Genomic DNA, 13,181 nt, shown 5'->3' on the forward strand with positions numbered 1-13,181 from the left:
TATTTTTGAAAATTTGTAATTTATTTATTTATTCAATTTTTTTTGGCCAAGGCCTACACGAGAGGCCTACCAAAGTGATGGGATTTGACATAGGCGATTGAGATGCTACATACAAAATCAGAGATTGAAGTACGACAGAATGAATGACGCCAGAACTTTGCCACTGGACGGCAACTCCCGTTGCCGAAATCTCTTCCAGACCAGCTTCGTGGAAGAGTCTGGAACACTTTATTTTGTGTCAAAAAGAAAAAATAATAATAACATAGAAAATTTTTACATATTTTCCCCGGACAATTAGATACTGTCGCGATTAAATTTTGTGGTGATTACAGACGAGATTGGGTTGGGAGTTGGTGAAAAGTTTGGGGTTTCGTTGGGGCGGATGAATACAAAAAAAAACGAAATGAGAATCTTATCTATCTATCTATATATAAACGAATGTATGTCTGTCCTTTATGCATTACTACACCATTCATGCGATCGCCATGAAACTTTGGGAAGTTTTTGAGTACACTCCCGCGAAGGTTTCTGGCATAGTATATCTATCCCACGATAGGTGGTGGCTTGGATTGGATTGGATTTTGGGTTTATTGGCGCAAGGACCAATTTGGTCAAACTGCGCCAAAACAAATATAAAAATTAAAAAAAATGTCCTTTTGTCATGTCAAAACAAAAACTGTACATGATAAAAAAGCAACGTGAAACATAAAACAATGACATGAATTGTAAAAACTATAATTTGTCATAAAAACCAATGGCTTTGATGAATTTAAAAATGCGAGATGCATCGCAATGGTCAGATAAAATGTCACGAAGTGAAAGATGATTGTGACCAAAAGCGGTCGTAAAATGATGACGATGATGTGAACAAGTAAAAGCATGAGCAATGGTCAATGGACTTTGACAATGAGGGCACTCTGGTTGACTCTCTCGTAATAACAAATATGATTGTGTGAGGCGACTGTGTCCTATGCGTAACCGGGCAAGCAGAACTTCCTCCTTTCGGTTAGTTCTGCAGCTCGAACGCCAGTGGCCAAGTGTGGGCTTGATGGCATGAAGTTTATTATTACTTTGATTGTTCCAATGATCCTGCCAGCGGCGATGCATCACTTCCCGGAGGATTGAGAAGTGGTCACTGGCAGGTACCAGAAGGCTATTATCAATGTTATTTGTTGTTCGAGCTGCGTTGTCTGCTTTTTCGTTGCCCGGTATTCCTACATGACTTGGTACCCAGTAAAATTTTACTGTGGTACCGTGATGAATGAGGTGATGCAGTTCATGAAAAATGGCATGAATGAATGGATGAGTGTGAAAAGTGAAGGAACACAGTGCTTGCAATGCGCTGAGAGAGTCACTATAAATGATGCACCGTCGGTGGCGTTTGCGTCGTATATGACGTAGAGCCTGAAGGATTGCGTACAGTTCTGCCGAATAAATAGAGAATGTGTCGTGAAGTTTGAAAGATGTCTCCTCACAGCAGATGTAGGCACAACCGACATGCCCAGGGCTCTTGGAGCCGTCGGTATATATGGGGAAGTACCTGTTGTACCTACCCCTGTGCCTAAAGAATATCTGTCGATATATGACATCTGCTGTGGTGGCTCTAGGGTATAATGATAATGAAAGAGAGACATCTGGCAGAGACTGCTCCCATGGTGCCAGTTGCCAAGCAACTGGGGCCACACGACTGATGTCTAATTGTAGTTCTTCCACAAGTGCCCTCATACGAAGACCGTAAGATGAAACACATGAAGGTCGAGCAGTAAAAAGTCTATGAAATGAGGGATTAAAAATGACACGATGAAGTGGATGACCTGGTAAAGACTTCATTTTGATATAATATTTCAAAGAAAGTTGTTGGCGTCTTGATGTCAGTGATGGCTCGTTGCATTCGACATACAGGCTCTCCATTGGAGACGTCCGGAATGCTCCAGAACAAATCCGCAGGGCGAGATGGTGGACTGGGTCGAGCACACTCAGATAGCTCCGAGGTGCCGACCCGTATACAATGGAGCCGTAGTCGAGCTTCGATCTTATTAAAGCTTTATATAAGTGAAGGAGAGACTTACGGTCAGCTCCCCATGATGTAGAAGAGATGACCTTCAAGAGGTTCATCGTCTTCATGCAACGAGCTCTCAACTGTGAAATATGAGGTTTAAATGTAAGTTTCTTGTCAAATGTAATGCCGAGGAATTTTGTATTCTCTACAATAGGTATTTGACTATTATTTAAAAATAATTGTGGGTCATCATGAAGCTCACGACGCCGGCAAAAATGCACAGCGACGGTTTTGTCAGCGGAGAATGAGAAACCGTTATTATGTGCCCACTTGCTGATCTTGTTGAGAGCAGTTTGCAATTGTCTCTCGGCTGTCCTCATATTCACTGATTGATACGATATTAACAGATCATCCACGTAGAGTGCGCCAGTGACAGACAACGGGAGTTGGTTCAACACACCGTTGAGTCTTAAAATAAACAGTGTAACACTTAAAATACTACCTTGAGGTACACCTTGTTCTTGGATTTGGGGAGCTGATAATGTGCTTCCGATCCGTACCTGGAAGATGCGTCGAGCGAGAAAGTTCTTAATGAAAATGGGCAAGTTGCCCCGCAAGCCGCAATTATAGAGGTCGGAAAGAATTCCGTGCCTCCAAGTACGGTCGTAGGCCTTTTCTATGTCGAAAAATATGGCTAGCATATGCTCCCTCTTCACAAATGCTTGTCTTATTGATGTCTCAAGGCGTAACAAATTGCATGTTGTTGACCTGAACCGTCTAAAGCCGCTTTGATGTTTCGATAAAATATTGTTAACCTCAAGGTAGTGCATAAGGCGATAGTTGACCATGCGTTCCATGAGCTTACATAGACAACTGGTCAAAGCAATAGGTCGGTAACTGTTCGGTTGTTGAGGATTTTTGCCAGGCTTCGGGAATGCAAGAACTATGGCTGCTCGCCAGGTGTCAGGAAATGAATGGCTGACCCAGATCCGATTAAATAATATGAGTAAATGTGAGAGTGATTCTGGTGATAGATGCCGAATCATGGAATAATGAATGGCATCGGGCCCTACAGCTGAGTCAGGACTTCGCTGCAAGGCCGTCGTCAGTTCATGAAGGGTGAACAATGAATTGTACCCCTCCGGTGTAAAAGGCCGGAAGGTGTACAATGTACGTTCGGCTGATGATTTAATGGGATGAAACGATGGGGGATAATTCGCATCACTGGAGACAGTGGCGAAATGGGCGGCGATGGTATCAGCAATATCCCTCACATCGCTGATGATAGTGCCATTGGTATTTAAAATGGTGATGGGATGAGACTGATAATGACCATTGATTTTTCGGATCCGGTCCCAAATGATTTTGGATGAAGTTGATGAATTGATTCCCATCGTAAACTTTTGCCAGGACTCGCGTTGAGCCTGGCGCCTGGTTCTTCTTGCTATCGCCTTTGCTTTTAAAAATGCCAACTTATTATCATGGGTAGGATACCGCCGGAACCTACTCCATGCTTTCTTTTGTGCTTTAATCGTAAGACTACATTCGTGGTTCCACCAAGGTTTAGGAAATTTAGGAAGTTTCGAGGAAACTTTGGGTATTGTTTCATTGGCTGCTGAGATCATACAACTGGTCACAAGGTCGACACAATGGTCAACGTCGGGTTGCGAAACCATATCCTCCGTGATTTCTGCCTTGACCGTGAAGTCAGCCCATCGGGCGGCCACAAGCTTCCACCGAGGAGGTCCCTCAGGTATGCTATGGCGTCGGTCGAGGCACTTAACCACTAGAGGAAAATGATTGCTCCCGTGGAGGTCTGGATCAACCGACCAGGACCAGTTGGGCAAGAGTGTGGGTGAACATAACGATAGATCTATTGCAGTGAAACTATTGTTTGGGGCATGGAAATGAGTGAAACTGCCATCATTCATGATGGTAAGGTCCATGTCGTCTAACAGCCGTTCAACCATTTCCCCACGAGGGGTGTTGCTGTTAGAACCCCATATTATGTTATGTGCATTGAAGTCTCCAAGAAGAAAAAATGGTGGAGGTAATTGATCAATCAGATCTTCTAGATCTCTCTGTAAGATGGTGTCATTTGGTGGCAAATAAATGGAACAGATGGTAATTCTTAGGGCTGTAGAGATTTCCACCGCGATGGCTTGCAGGTTCGTGCGCAGCGTTAAAACGCGCGACGACACATGATGTGGAACCAGCAGAGCAACACCGCGGCAAGCCCTACTCCCGTCATCGTAATCAATACGAAACAGTGAATGTCGCCTGATGTTCCATGTCTCCGAGGGCTTTGTGAAAGTTTCCTGGAGTGCCACGCAAACAGGATGATAGCGATTGATCAAATCCTTGAGATCTTCGTAATTGGATCTAAGACCACGAATGTTCCATTGAATTATGTTGGCCATAAATTAGGTAGAAGTAGACGGTTCGAGGTCTTTAAATTTATTCCGGTCTAGTTTCCGGCGAGTACCACCAGATTCTGATAGATTATCAAGATCCATGTCACCAATTGACTTGTCATCAATTAGTGACACATTCTTGAGGGTGGGACATTTTATTGCTCTCTGTATTGCTTTTCTTGAATATCCGGTCTTTTTAGATTTATTTCCAGAGTTAATCTTGGGTTTAGTACCAGTAGGTTTTTTGAATGTGTGCACTGTTGCTTTTCCTGCCTCTTCTTCGGAGGTAGTGGACTCCCTCCGAAATCCAGCAGAGCAACAGCAGCCACAACTATTACACGGTTGGTTAGATGATGATGTTTGAGTTGATGTATCAGCTATTGGTTCAGTCTGAGTTGTTACGGATGCTTTGGTGACAACATTGTTAGTCATATTAGCTGATGATGGATTTGTTACCATATTAGAATATGATCTATTATCTATTGGAGTTTGGTTAGAGGTTATACGACGGCGTGCTTCGATATATGAGATGTTATTGAGGACCTTGATCTTCTGGATCTCTTTTTCCTCATTCCATTTCGGACACTTTCTGTCAAATGCGGGGTGTTCGCCACCGCAATTGACGCACTTGAATGGTGAATTAGTGCAGTTGTCCGAAATGTGGTCCTTCTCACCGCATTTTGCGCAGGTGGGTTGGCTGCGGCACGCCGTTCGTGAGTGGCCGTATTTTTGGCAGTTAAAGCATCGAACAGGGTTAGGAATGTATGGCCGGATTTTGAGGTTATAATAACCTATTTTGATATCTTTCGGCAATGTTGGTGATGAGAATGTGAGAATTATGTTTCGTGTGGGAGCTGGATTGCCATCTTTGCGGCTCATAATATGTTTGGCAGATGTTACGCCTTGAGACGCCAGCTCTTGTGTTAGTTCTTCTTCATCCATGTTAATTAAGTTATTATCTGAAATGACACCACGTGAATAATTCAACGTGGGATGGATTTTGACTGTTATTGGAATGTCTCCGAGAGATGTGAGCTTTTGAATGAGTTCGGCTTGTTTGGATGTGTTAGTTTCGATGAGAAGGTCTCCTGAACGAAGGGCCTTCACCGATTTTAAGGTACCAACTGTGCCATAGAGAGCTTTATCTATTACAAATGGTGATACTTTGGCCAGCGGTTTTTCGGCATCTGAAGAGTGCAGAAAGAAAAATGAGACAGTTGATGAATTTGAAGCAGTTACAGTGACATGTGTTTGGTTTGAAGCAGTTCTTTGACGTTTTGGTGCATTTTGATTTTTTCCCATATTTGAATGGGTATTGTTCCACTCCCACCCACCATGCCCACCATGGAGCCCTACGAGGGGACGCGCACACGTAACCGGCGAAAGTTAGTAGCAACGTCAGGTTAGGTGGGAGCTATACACCACCAAAGCAGGCGAGCAGACGCGTTCAAGATCCAAGATCGTCGCGAAGCAGCACCAACAAACCTCAACGACGTCCGGCAGGCCCGGCCCCTCTACCTGCCCAGTAGTGTAACCCCTTCAGCCACCGAGGCGACCACAGCCGATTGACCTGGACGGGGCTAATCCAAGCCTCCCGTTTCGGCTGAATCCGAGGCCAAAGCTAGCGCATCAGGCTAACCAGGATCCCCATCTCCAGCCTTACGGGTCTCCACGCACGGCAAACACGCAGGTAGACAGCGTCCCGGATGGAGCATACGCTAGAAGCAATGCCCCATCCGGGAGGACCCCTCCCCGCCTGAGCGGGGCCCACAATGAGGGGTTGGACACAAAAGACAAAAACATGTACAGGACAAAACGAGACGCAAGACATGTACTGCAAGATGTGTCGAAATAAACATGTAATTTGGGCTATTGAAGGTGAAGTATATGAGCACAAAAAGCGATGACAATGACGTGTGATAGATTTGGCGTTACCCAGGGTGCACCACGAGGAGGCCTATCACATTACACCCCATAGGTGGTGGCAGCTGACGTCATTGCACAGTCTATCTACAACGACTATTATATTATAGCTTACGCCAAAATTCATGCCCGCATCTTTTGTTACCTTTGCTTAAAATTCGATAACATTGAAAATTGGCGTGCCTACCATTCTTCTATGGCGTGCCTATCTTCAAACATCAATCCACCACGACTTTGCAACGGTACAAGACTTTCGGTGAAAACAATGTCATCGAAGCTACAATTTTGAATGGGAAATTCAAGGGGGAAGATGTATTTTTTTTGTTGCCACGTATTCCAATGATCCCAACAGATATGCCATTTGAATTCAAACGTTTACAGTTTCCGGTGCGACTCGCTTTTACAATGACCACCAACAAAGCACAAGGACAATCGATGCAAGTGTGTGGGCTAGATTTTGAGAATCCGTGCTTCTCACATGGACAACTGTATGTGGCCATCTCACGCGTCGGAAAACCTTCTGATTTATTCGTGTACGCACCAGACGGAAAAACAAAAAATATCGTGTATCCACAAGCACTCTAATAAATGAATAGAATTAAAACGACGCTTTGAAATGTTTTCCATATGAAAATGAATACGTTTCAATAAAAATGACACAATGTAAATTGAATGTTATCATAACGGGTTTCCTTGAATTTCCTTTCTTCTGAGATCGCAGCAACGAGCGACGGGTGAGCTAGTTGTGAAATATAAAATATTCATCGGGGATCGAGTCATCTCGCTTAACACCTTATTCGGTGAGCAACATGAATACGACATTATGTGTACGCACGTGTGTTGTGGACATGAAATGCATGAAGAACTTGAATAGAGGAAAGAGAAATACACACATATGCATAACTGCCAGGTCGAGTCGTCTCACCCTAACCCTATTTTGGTGAGCAATGTGGGCTTGGTTTAAATGGGGGATTGTCTGGAGAGAGCCTTAGCTAAGGATCAACTTCGGTCTTGTTGTTTTGGTTGGTTCACTCTGGCAGGTTTTATTTATTAATATATATATATTCGATATATATTAAGGATGGTACCGTATTTCATGATTCTATGTCTCGCAAAACGAAGCTACAGCTGACTATGAGCCAGCTTGGTGACGAAACAATTCTGCAAGCGGGGGAAAGACACCTTAATGACATTTACCCCGATGTCTATGGTCCTCCTTTTATGAGTTTTAGTCTGAACCTCGACCCGGATCTGAATATAAGAGCAATATCTAAGCAAGAAATAAAAAGAATTGTCGACCAGCTTAATATGCGGAAAGCCCCGGGTTTAGAACGGGTGAACAATAGAATGGTCAAGGCGATAAATAAAGCATTTCCAGATCTCTTGCACTCCCTATACAATAAGTGCTTGCAACTGGGATGTTTCCCAAATCATTTCAAAGAAGGTAGGCTGCTCCTTTTATTGAGGAAAGGAAGAGGTCTGAATGAGCCAAAAGCTTACCGTCCTATCTCTTTACTCTCTAGTTTTGGGAAGGTACTGGAAAAGATTTTGGTACAACGAGTTATGTTTTACACGGAGAGGCAAGGATTCTGGCATGCCAACCAGTATGGATTCCGGCAAGGTCGTTCAGCGGAAATGGCACTTGCAGACATGATGGAAGAGGTCAAGACGCAAAGAGATCGAGGTAATGACGTAGCCATAATATCCCTGGACATAGAAGAAGCTTTTAATAGCCTCAGATACTCGTCTATACGCCGTTGTCTAGCAACAGCGCCCATACCACAAGAGCTCAAGGTTATCTTATCGGACCTTTTGAACCACCGTCGTGCGGTGTTGATCACGGACACAGGTAAAGCTGAGAAAGAACTTCAGAAGGGTGTTCCTCAGGGCTCATGTTCCAGCCCCTTGTTATGGAATCTTGTTCTGGATGAGCTGTTGAAAATTAATTGGCCCTCAAACGTCAAAGTTCAGGCTTATGCTGATGACCTTTTGGTAATTGCGTCTGCCCCTACTGTCAAGGGATCAGGTGATCTAGCAGAGGAAGCCCTTAGAACAGTGTCAAATTGGCTGCACATGCATAAGCTCACTCTCTTTATGGCTAAGACAAAATTCTTGTGGATATAAAAGAAAAGACCTCCCACCATCTGGTTCCAAGGGAAAATCATCAAGAAAACGGACGTGCTATGTTATTTAGGCGTCTTTATCGATAAGCAACTTAGCTGGGAAGATCACATCAAAGAACAGAAGAGAAAGGCGTCACGTGTTCTTCAGAAGATGTGCCTGATGGCCGGACCACAGTGGGGACTGATACGGGCTCTGACGCGATCCCTCTACTTGACAGTGGTTGAGCCTATGATAGCTTATGGAGCTTCAATATGGCATTCTCCCGAGGTCTAGATGTTCAGACGGCTCGATTCTATACAAAGACCCTTCCTTCTATATATCTCTGGTGCGTATAGAACTACACATACGAATGCTCTTCGGGTGATCTTGGGGCTCCCGCCATTATCCGTCAAGATAGAATTCCTGGCAAGAGTCACACGTCTTCTAAAGCTTCACAAGCCATGTCCATTGTTAGAGGAAACATTAGTCCCGGACGCCTTCGAGCAAAAAGCTATAGGCTGGACCTCGCACCCTGCAGAATCTCTGCAGGCCAATCAAGTACTCCTAGACTCTTCGGAGGATGAGACACCTGAGGAGAAATCCGTCATATATCATATATTACACGGATGGCTCTAAACTGGAATCAGGTACAGGAGCTGCCTGTATAAAAACCGTGGGAACGGAGATCGTGGATAAATGGGCTGCTAAACTAAAAGAAAATAATTCAGTATATCAAGCTGAGATGCTCGGTATATTTACAGCAGCTCTGGATGCAGCTACAAACAGGAGGCAGACTGTAATAAGATCGGATAGCCGTTCGAGTATCCAGCCATTCTAAATCCACTCTCTGAAAACGCAATGGCCAGAAGGATCAGGAGTATACTTGTATCTCAACCTTCAATACGCAACTCCTGGTCAAAAGCCCACAACGGCCAATGGGGAAACGAGCTAGCGGATGCGGCGGCTAAAGAAGCGACCAATACGGGAGACTTTTGCGGGGAACTCTTATATCCAGCTTCGTACGCCAAGTCTGTCCTCTGGAGGGACATGATAGCAAAGTGGCAACTGGATTGGGATATACCGGAGGCATCAGGAAGATCAACTCATGAAGTCATAAAGAAAGTAGATACTAAGAGCAGGGGCTGGTCACGCGAGCTCATCTTATTTGTCACCGCCATGGACGTTTCCCGGCAAACTTACATCGCTTTAAAGTGATTGCCATTGACAAATGTTCTTGTCTTGAGCCTGGCACGCCCCTGCACTACGCCACATGCTGTCCAGAAACGACACCCTATCACTTCCGTTCGCCGGCTGCCCATCTACACAGACCATGGATACTTGGCATACTACGTCGAGAGGAATCAAGAGAAAAGATAAGAAAAATGGTGAAATTCCTTGAGGAACATCCTGGGAAGATAAGGGATCCGTCTCCTCCAGCTCCTGCAACTCCGGTACCAGCACCTCCGTTAAGGAGATCGCCGCATGTTCACCCTGACAGTGCGCTGGTGGCACTGTTTGAAGGCGGGGAGCAGGATGATCCCTAAATCTATAATCAAGTGTCCCGGAGATATTTTAAAGACCTTCAACTGTGATCAAAAGCGAATTGGACAGAGTGTACTGAACTGCCCGAGCGCAATGGGGTGCTCTGCCTTTCTGTCAAACAATCCTTGATCAATCAAATTTATTTATTTATTTAATTTCAATTTATGTATTTATTTAATTTAATCAAATTTCTGATTGCGCCTTTGCGATATGATTTTATACAACTTTCCATGATTATTTATTATCAGTGCCCGTTGCACTTTGACTTTAACTTGATTAATTTGATTCTTCTTTTTACATAATTTTTAATTTCTTTTCACTATATGTAATCTTTGACGTATCAATAAATAATGGTTTTGCCGGAGATGCCCTGGACCTTCCCCCTTCGGGGGGGGGAGGCCCGAGGAGCTTACGTTACTTCTTGCGACAGAGCCTGGGTGTCTCGCGGTTTCTCCAGTCTCCTGTCTAGCACCCCCGCTATAATAGCGGAATGCCGAACACTTGTGGTTATCACAATTACATCATTGTTACGGGAATGTCGTAAAAATTCTTTTGTTCGGGTTCCGTTAGTACATGCTATATCTTGTGCATGTTATGGTTATGTATTAGTAGTGGCAGTCATGTGGACATGTTTTTTGTTGTTGTTTTTTATCTATTTCTGTTTTTCCCCTTATATTTTTGTAAGACTTAAAACATTATTTTATAAATCTGGGGGACAGATTTTTTGTTTTTCGTTGGCGTGTACATATTTGACATTTGACAAGACTTGTAATCCTTGCTGTTGTGTTTTTGTTTTTGAGATTGAAGTAGTCTACAGAATTTGATGGAAGGTTATTCCAATCAATACGGATGGGGGGGGACTTAATTTGAAGCAATCTGTGGATGCAAAAATAGGTTTCAATTTTTGGAGTGATTGAGTCTATTGGAGAAATGTGATGATTTGATTAGAATGTGGTTAGTGTCAATATTAAAATAGCCGTGGATAATTTTGAAAAGTAATGATATGCGAGCGATATATCTACGGTAGCAAGAGGGAGTTGATGTTTGAGCTGTGTGATGGAAACAGAATCATCAAGTATTAGATATATATATATATAAGATAGTATATTCAAACAAAAATATGTGAAAAAAATTCTAACAAATCAATGGTTAATTAGTATTTTTAATGATTTTTAACTTTTCTCCATGTTAAGAGGTATGTGACTCCCTTAACAACGATTTAACGAATTTTCTCGATTTAATGAATATAATTGTTGATTTCGCGTCCGATGCTTTAAATCGGGGGGGGGGGGGGGTTCGGCAGTATTATACGGCTAAATCTACATTATTTGCTCAGGTTTGTAGCGTGTGCCTTTGACTTTTCTTAGAAGTGAACTGTTCACATTTTTATGCCCCAACCCTTTATTTCGTAATTGTTTCAGCCATTAATGAAAAAAATATTTTCAGAATAAATGTTTGGATTAAAATATCTCGCCAAAGAGAGAAACAACCCCTACAATATTACGAATATTCGATAATTACACTTCACTCATAGTTTGGAAAAATAGATGGAAGCTCTAAAATTCACGCACTATACTAAATACGCACTCAGACTGTTAAGTACACAGGCACACTTTCAATACAACTCATTCGGTAATAAATTGCCAATTTGGCGGTAGACTAGAGTTATGCTCGATTTGAAAGAAAGTCGACTGTCGTGATATAACAACGCAGTGGTTCCTGTGTTTTCAAAGTTCCAAATGTTTTCGTGGAGTCATTCCATAGTATTTTTCAGCCTATGCGACGACCTTTAAAGGTCATTCAATCCCAAACCAAGTCCGAAATAAGTTCTGCCCCAACCCCCCCCCCTTTTTTTTTTTGCAAAGAATTGAACAGAAAGTGCGCTTATCCGTGACATTCGAGAATTCATTCAGTATAATCTGTTTGTAATGGTGAGAGGCACGATAGGATGTCGGATAAATATCTGTGTGTGACTGTTGCAAGACTAACTCCTCCATTTGGGGAGAGGGAGGGGTGGGTTGAGAATCAGTGGGTGCAGGTCACTTTGAAATTTTTTTTTCACGACAAAGAAGTTTGCATTCGAAATTGCTAGCAATTATCGCGTCAGAAAATTTATATTCTTGCCATGGGTAAGCTATTTTATCTCAGCTTGAACCTTTCTTCCTTTTCTTTCAAACGATCACAAGGTCTATCAGCATCTATATGGGCGATTTACTACCTAGTGAGTCGTGCCGGAAGTTTAACTGCTGTGTGTGTACCTAACAGTCTGAGTGCGTATGTAGTGTTGTTTAGGTTGTTGGTTGTGAGCAGTTCTACCTATCTATCTATGTAGTGTTGTGTTTGATTTGTTCATTCCTAAGTGAGTATCAAAAAATTCTTAGTTATTTTACGTGACTTAGTACACATCAATCAAATCTGGACTTGCACCCACTTGGTTTCTCTCTTTGTAGAGGTTTTTGAATCCGGATTGAGGTAGGAGAAAGAGGATGTGAAAAGTTCTGACCATGACATAAAAAGACGTATCGTTTTCAATAGGCATTTATGCTACCTCATGAACCTCATAAGAATTCCTCCGAACAATTTCTAACGTATTGATATATGTCAGGAAGAGAGTATGTGTACTCCTAACTTATTTATGTTGTCATAACATATTTTCAAGTGAAAATGACAGATTCCTGAATTTCCGTACTACAGTCGATTCCCGTTTTAACGAATACCGTTATAGCAAAAATCTCGTTTTAACGAACCATTTTCTAATCCCCAAATAAGTTTAAATAGGAACAATGCTAAGTAACCTGGAATTCCTTTATAACGAAATTTCATTTAACGAAGTGATTCCTCTCCGGTCTCTCTCTCTTGGCATTCGTTATAATGGGATTCGACTGTATATAAGAAAGGCACAATTATCCTCGCGGTGTGCGAGTCCATGATGAAAACATTTGTACTGAATCATTTTTCTTTGCCAGAAGGAAGATTATACCAGCAAGAGTTGAAATTTTTTTAACACTAAAAACCAACTGTTGTTTTGTTTATATTTTCACATGATGTCGTTGAATTTTCCCCAAAATGTTCTTCCGATGCCTAAACCCAAAGCTTTATTAAAGAGCTTAATAATCTTTCTTATACAGCGCTTTCTTAGTACACCTTTGCTTAGACCCAAATTTACTGGGATATTGACATGTACTTGTATATATGAATCA

Source organism: Pholcus phalangioides, unplaced genomic scaffold, assembly GCF_987345545.1.
Source record: "Pholcus phalangioides strain wild (caught in Gottingen) unplaced genomic scaffold, Ppha-v1.0 ptg000019l_1, whole genome shotgun sequence".
Lineage (NCBI taxonomy): Eukaryota > Metazoa > Arthropoda > Arachnida > Araneae > Pholcidae > Pholcus > Pholcus phalangioides.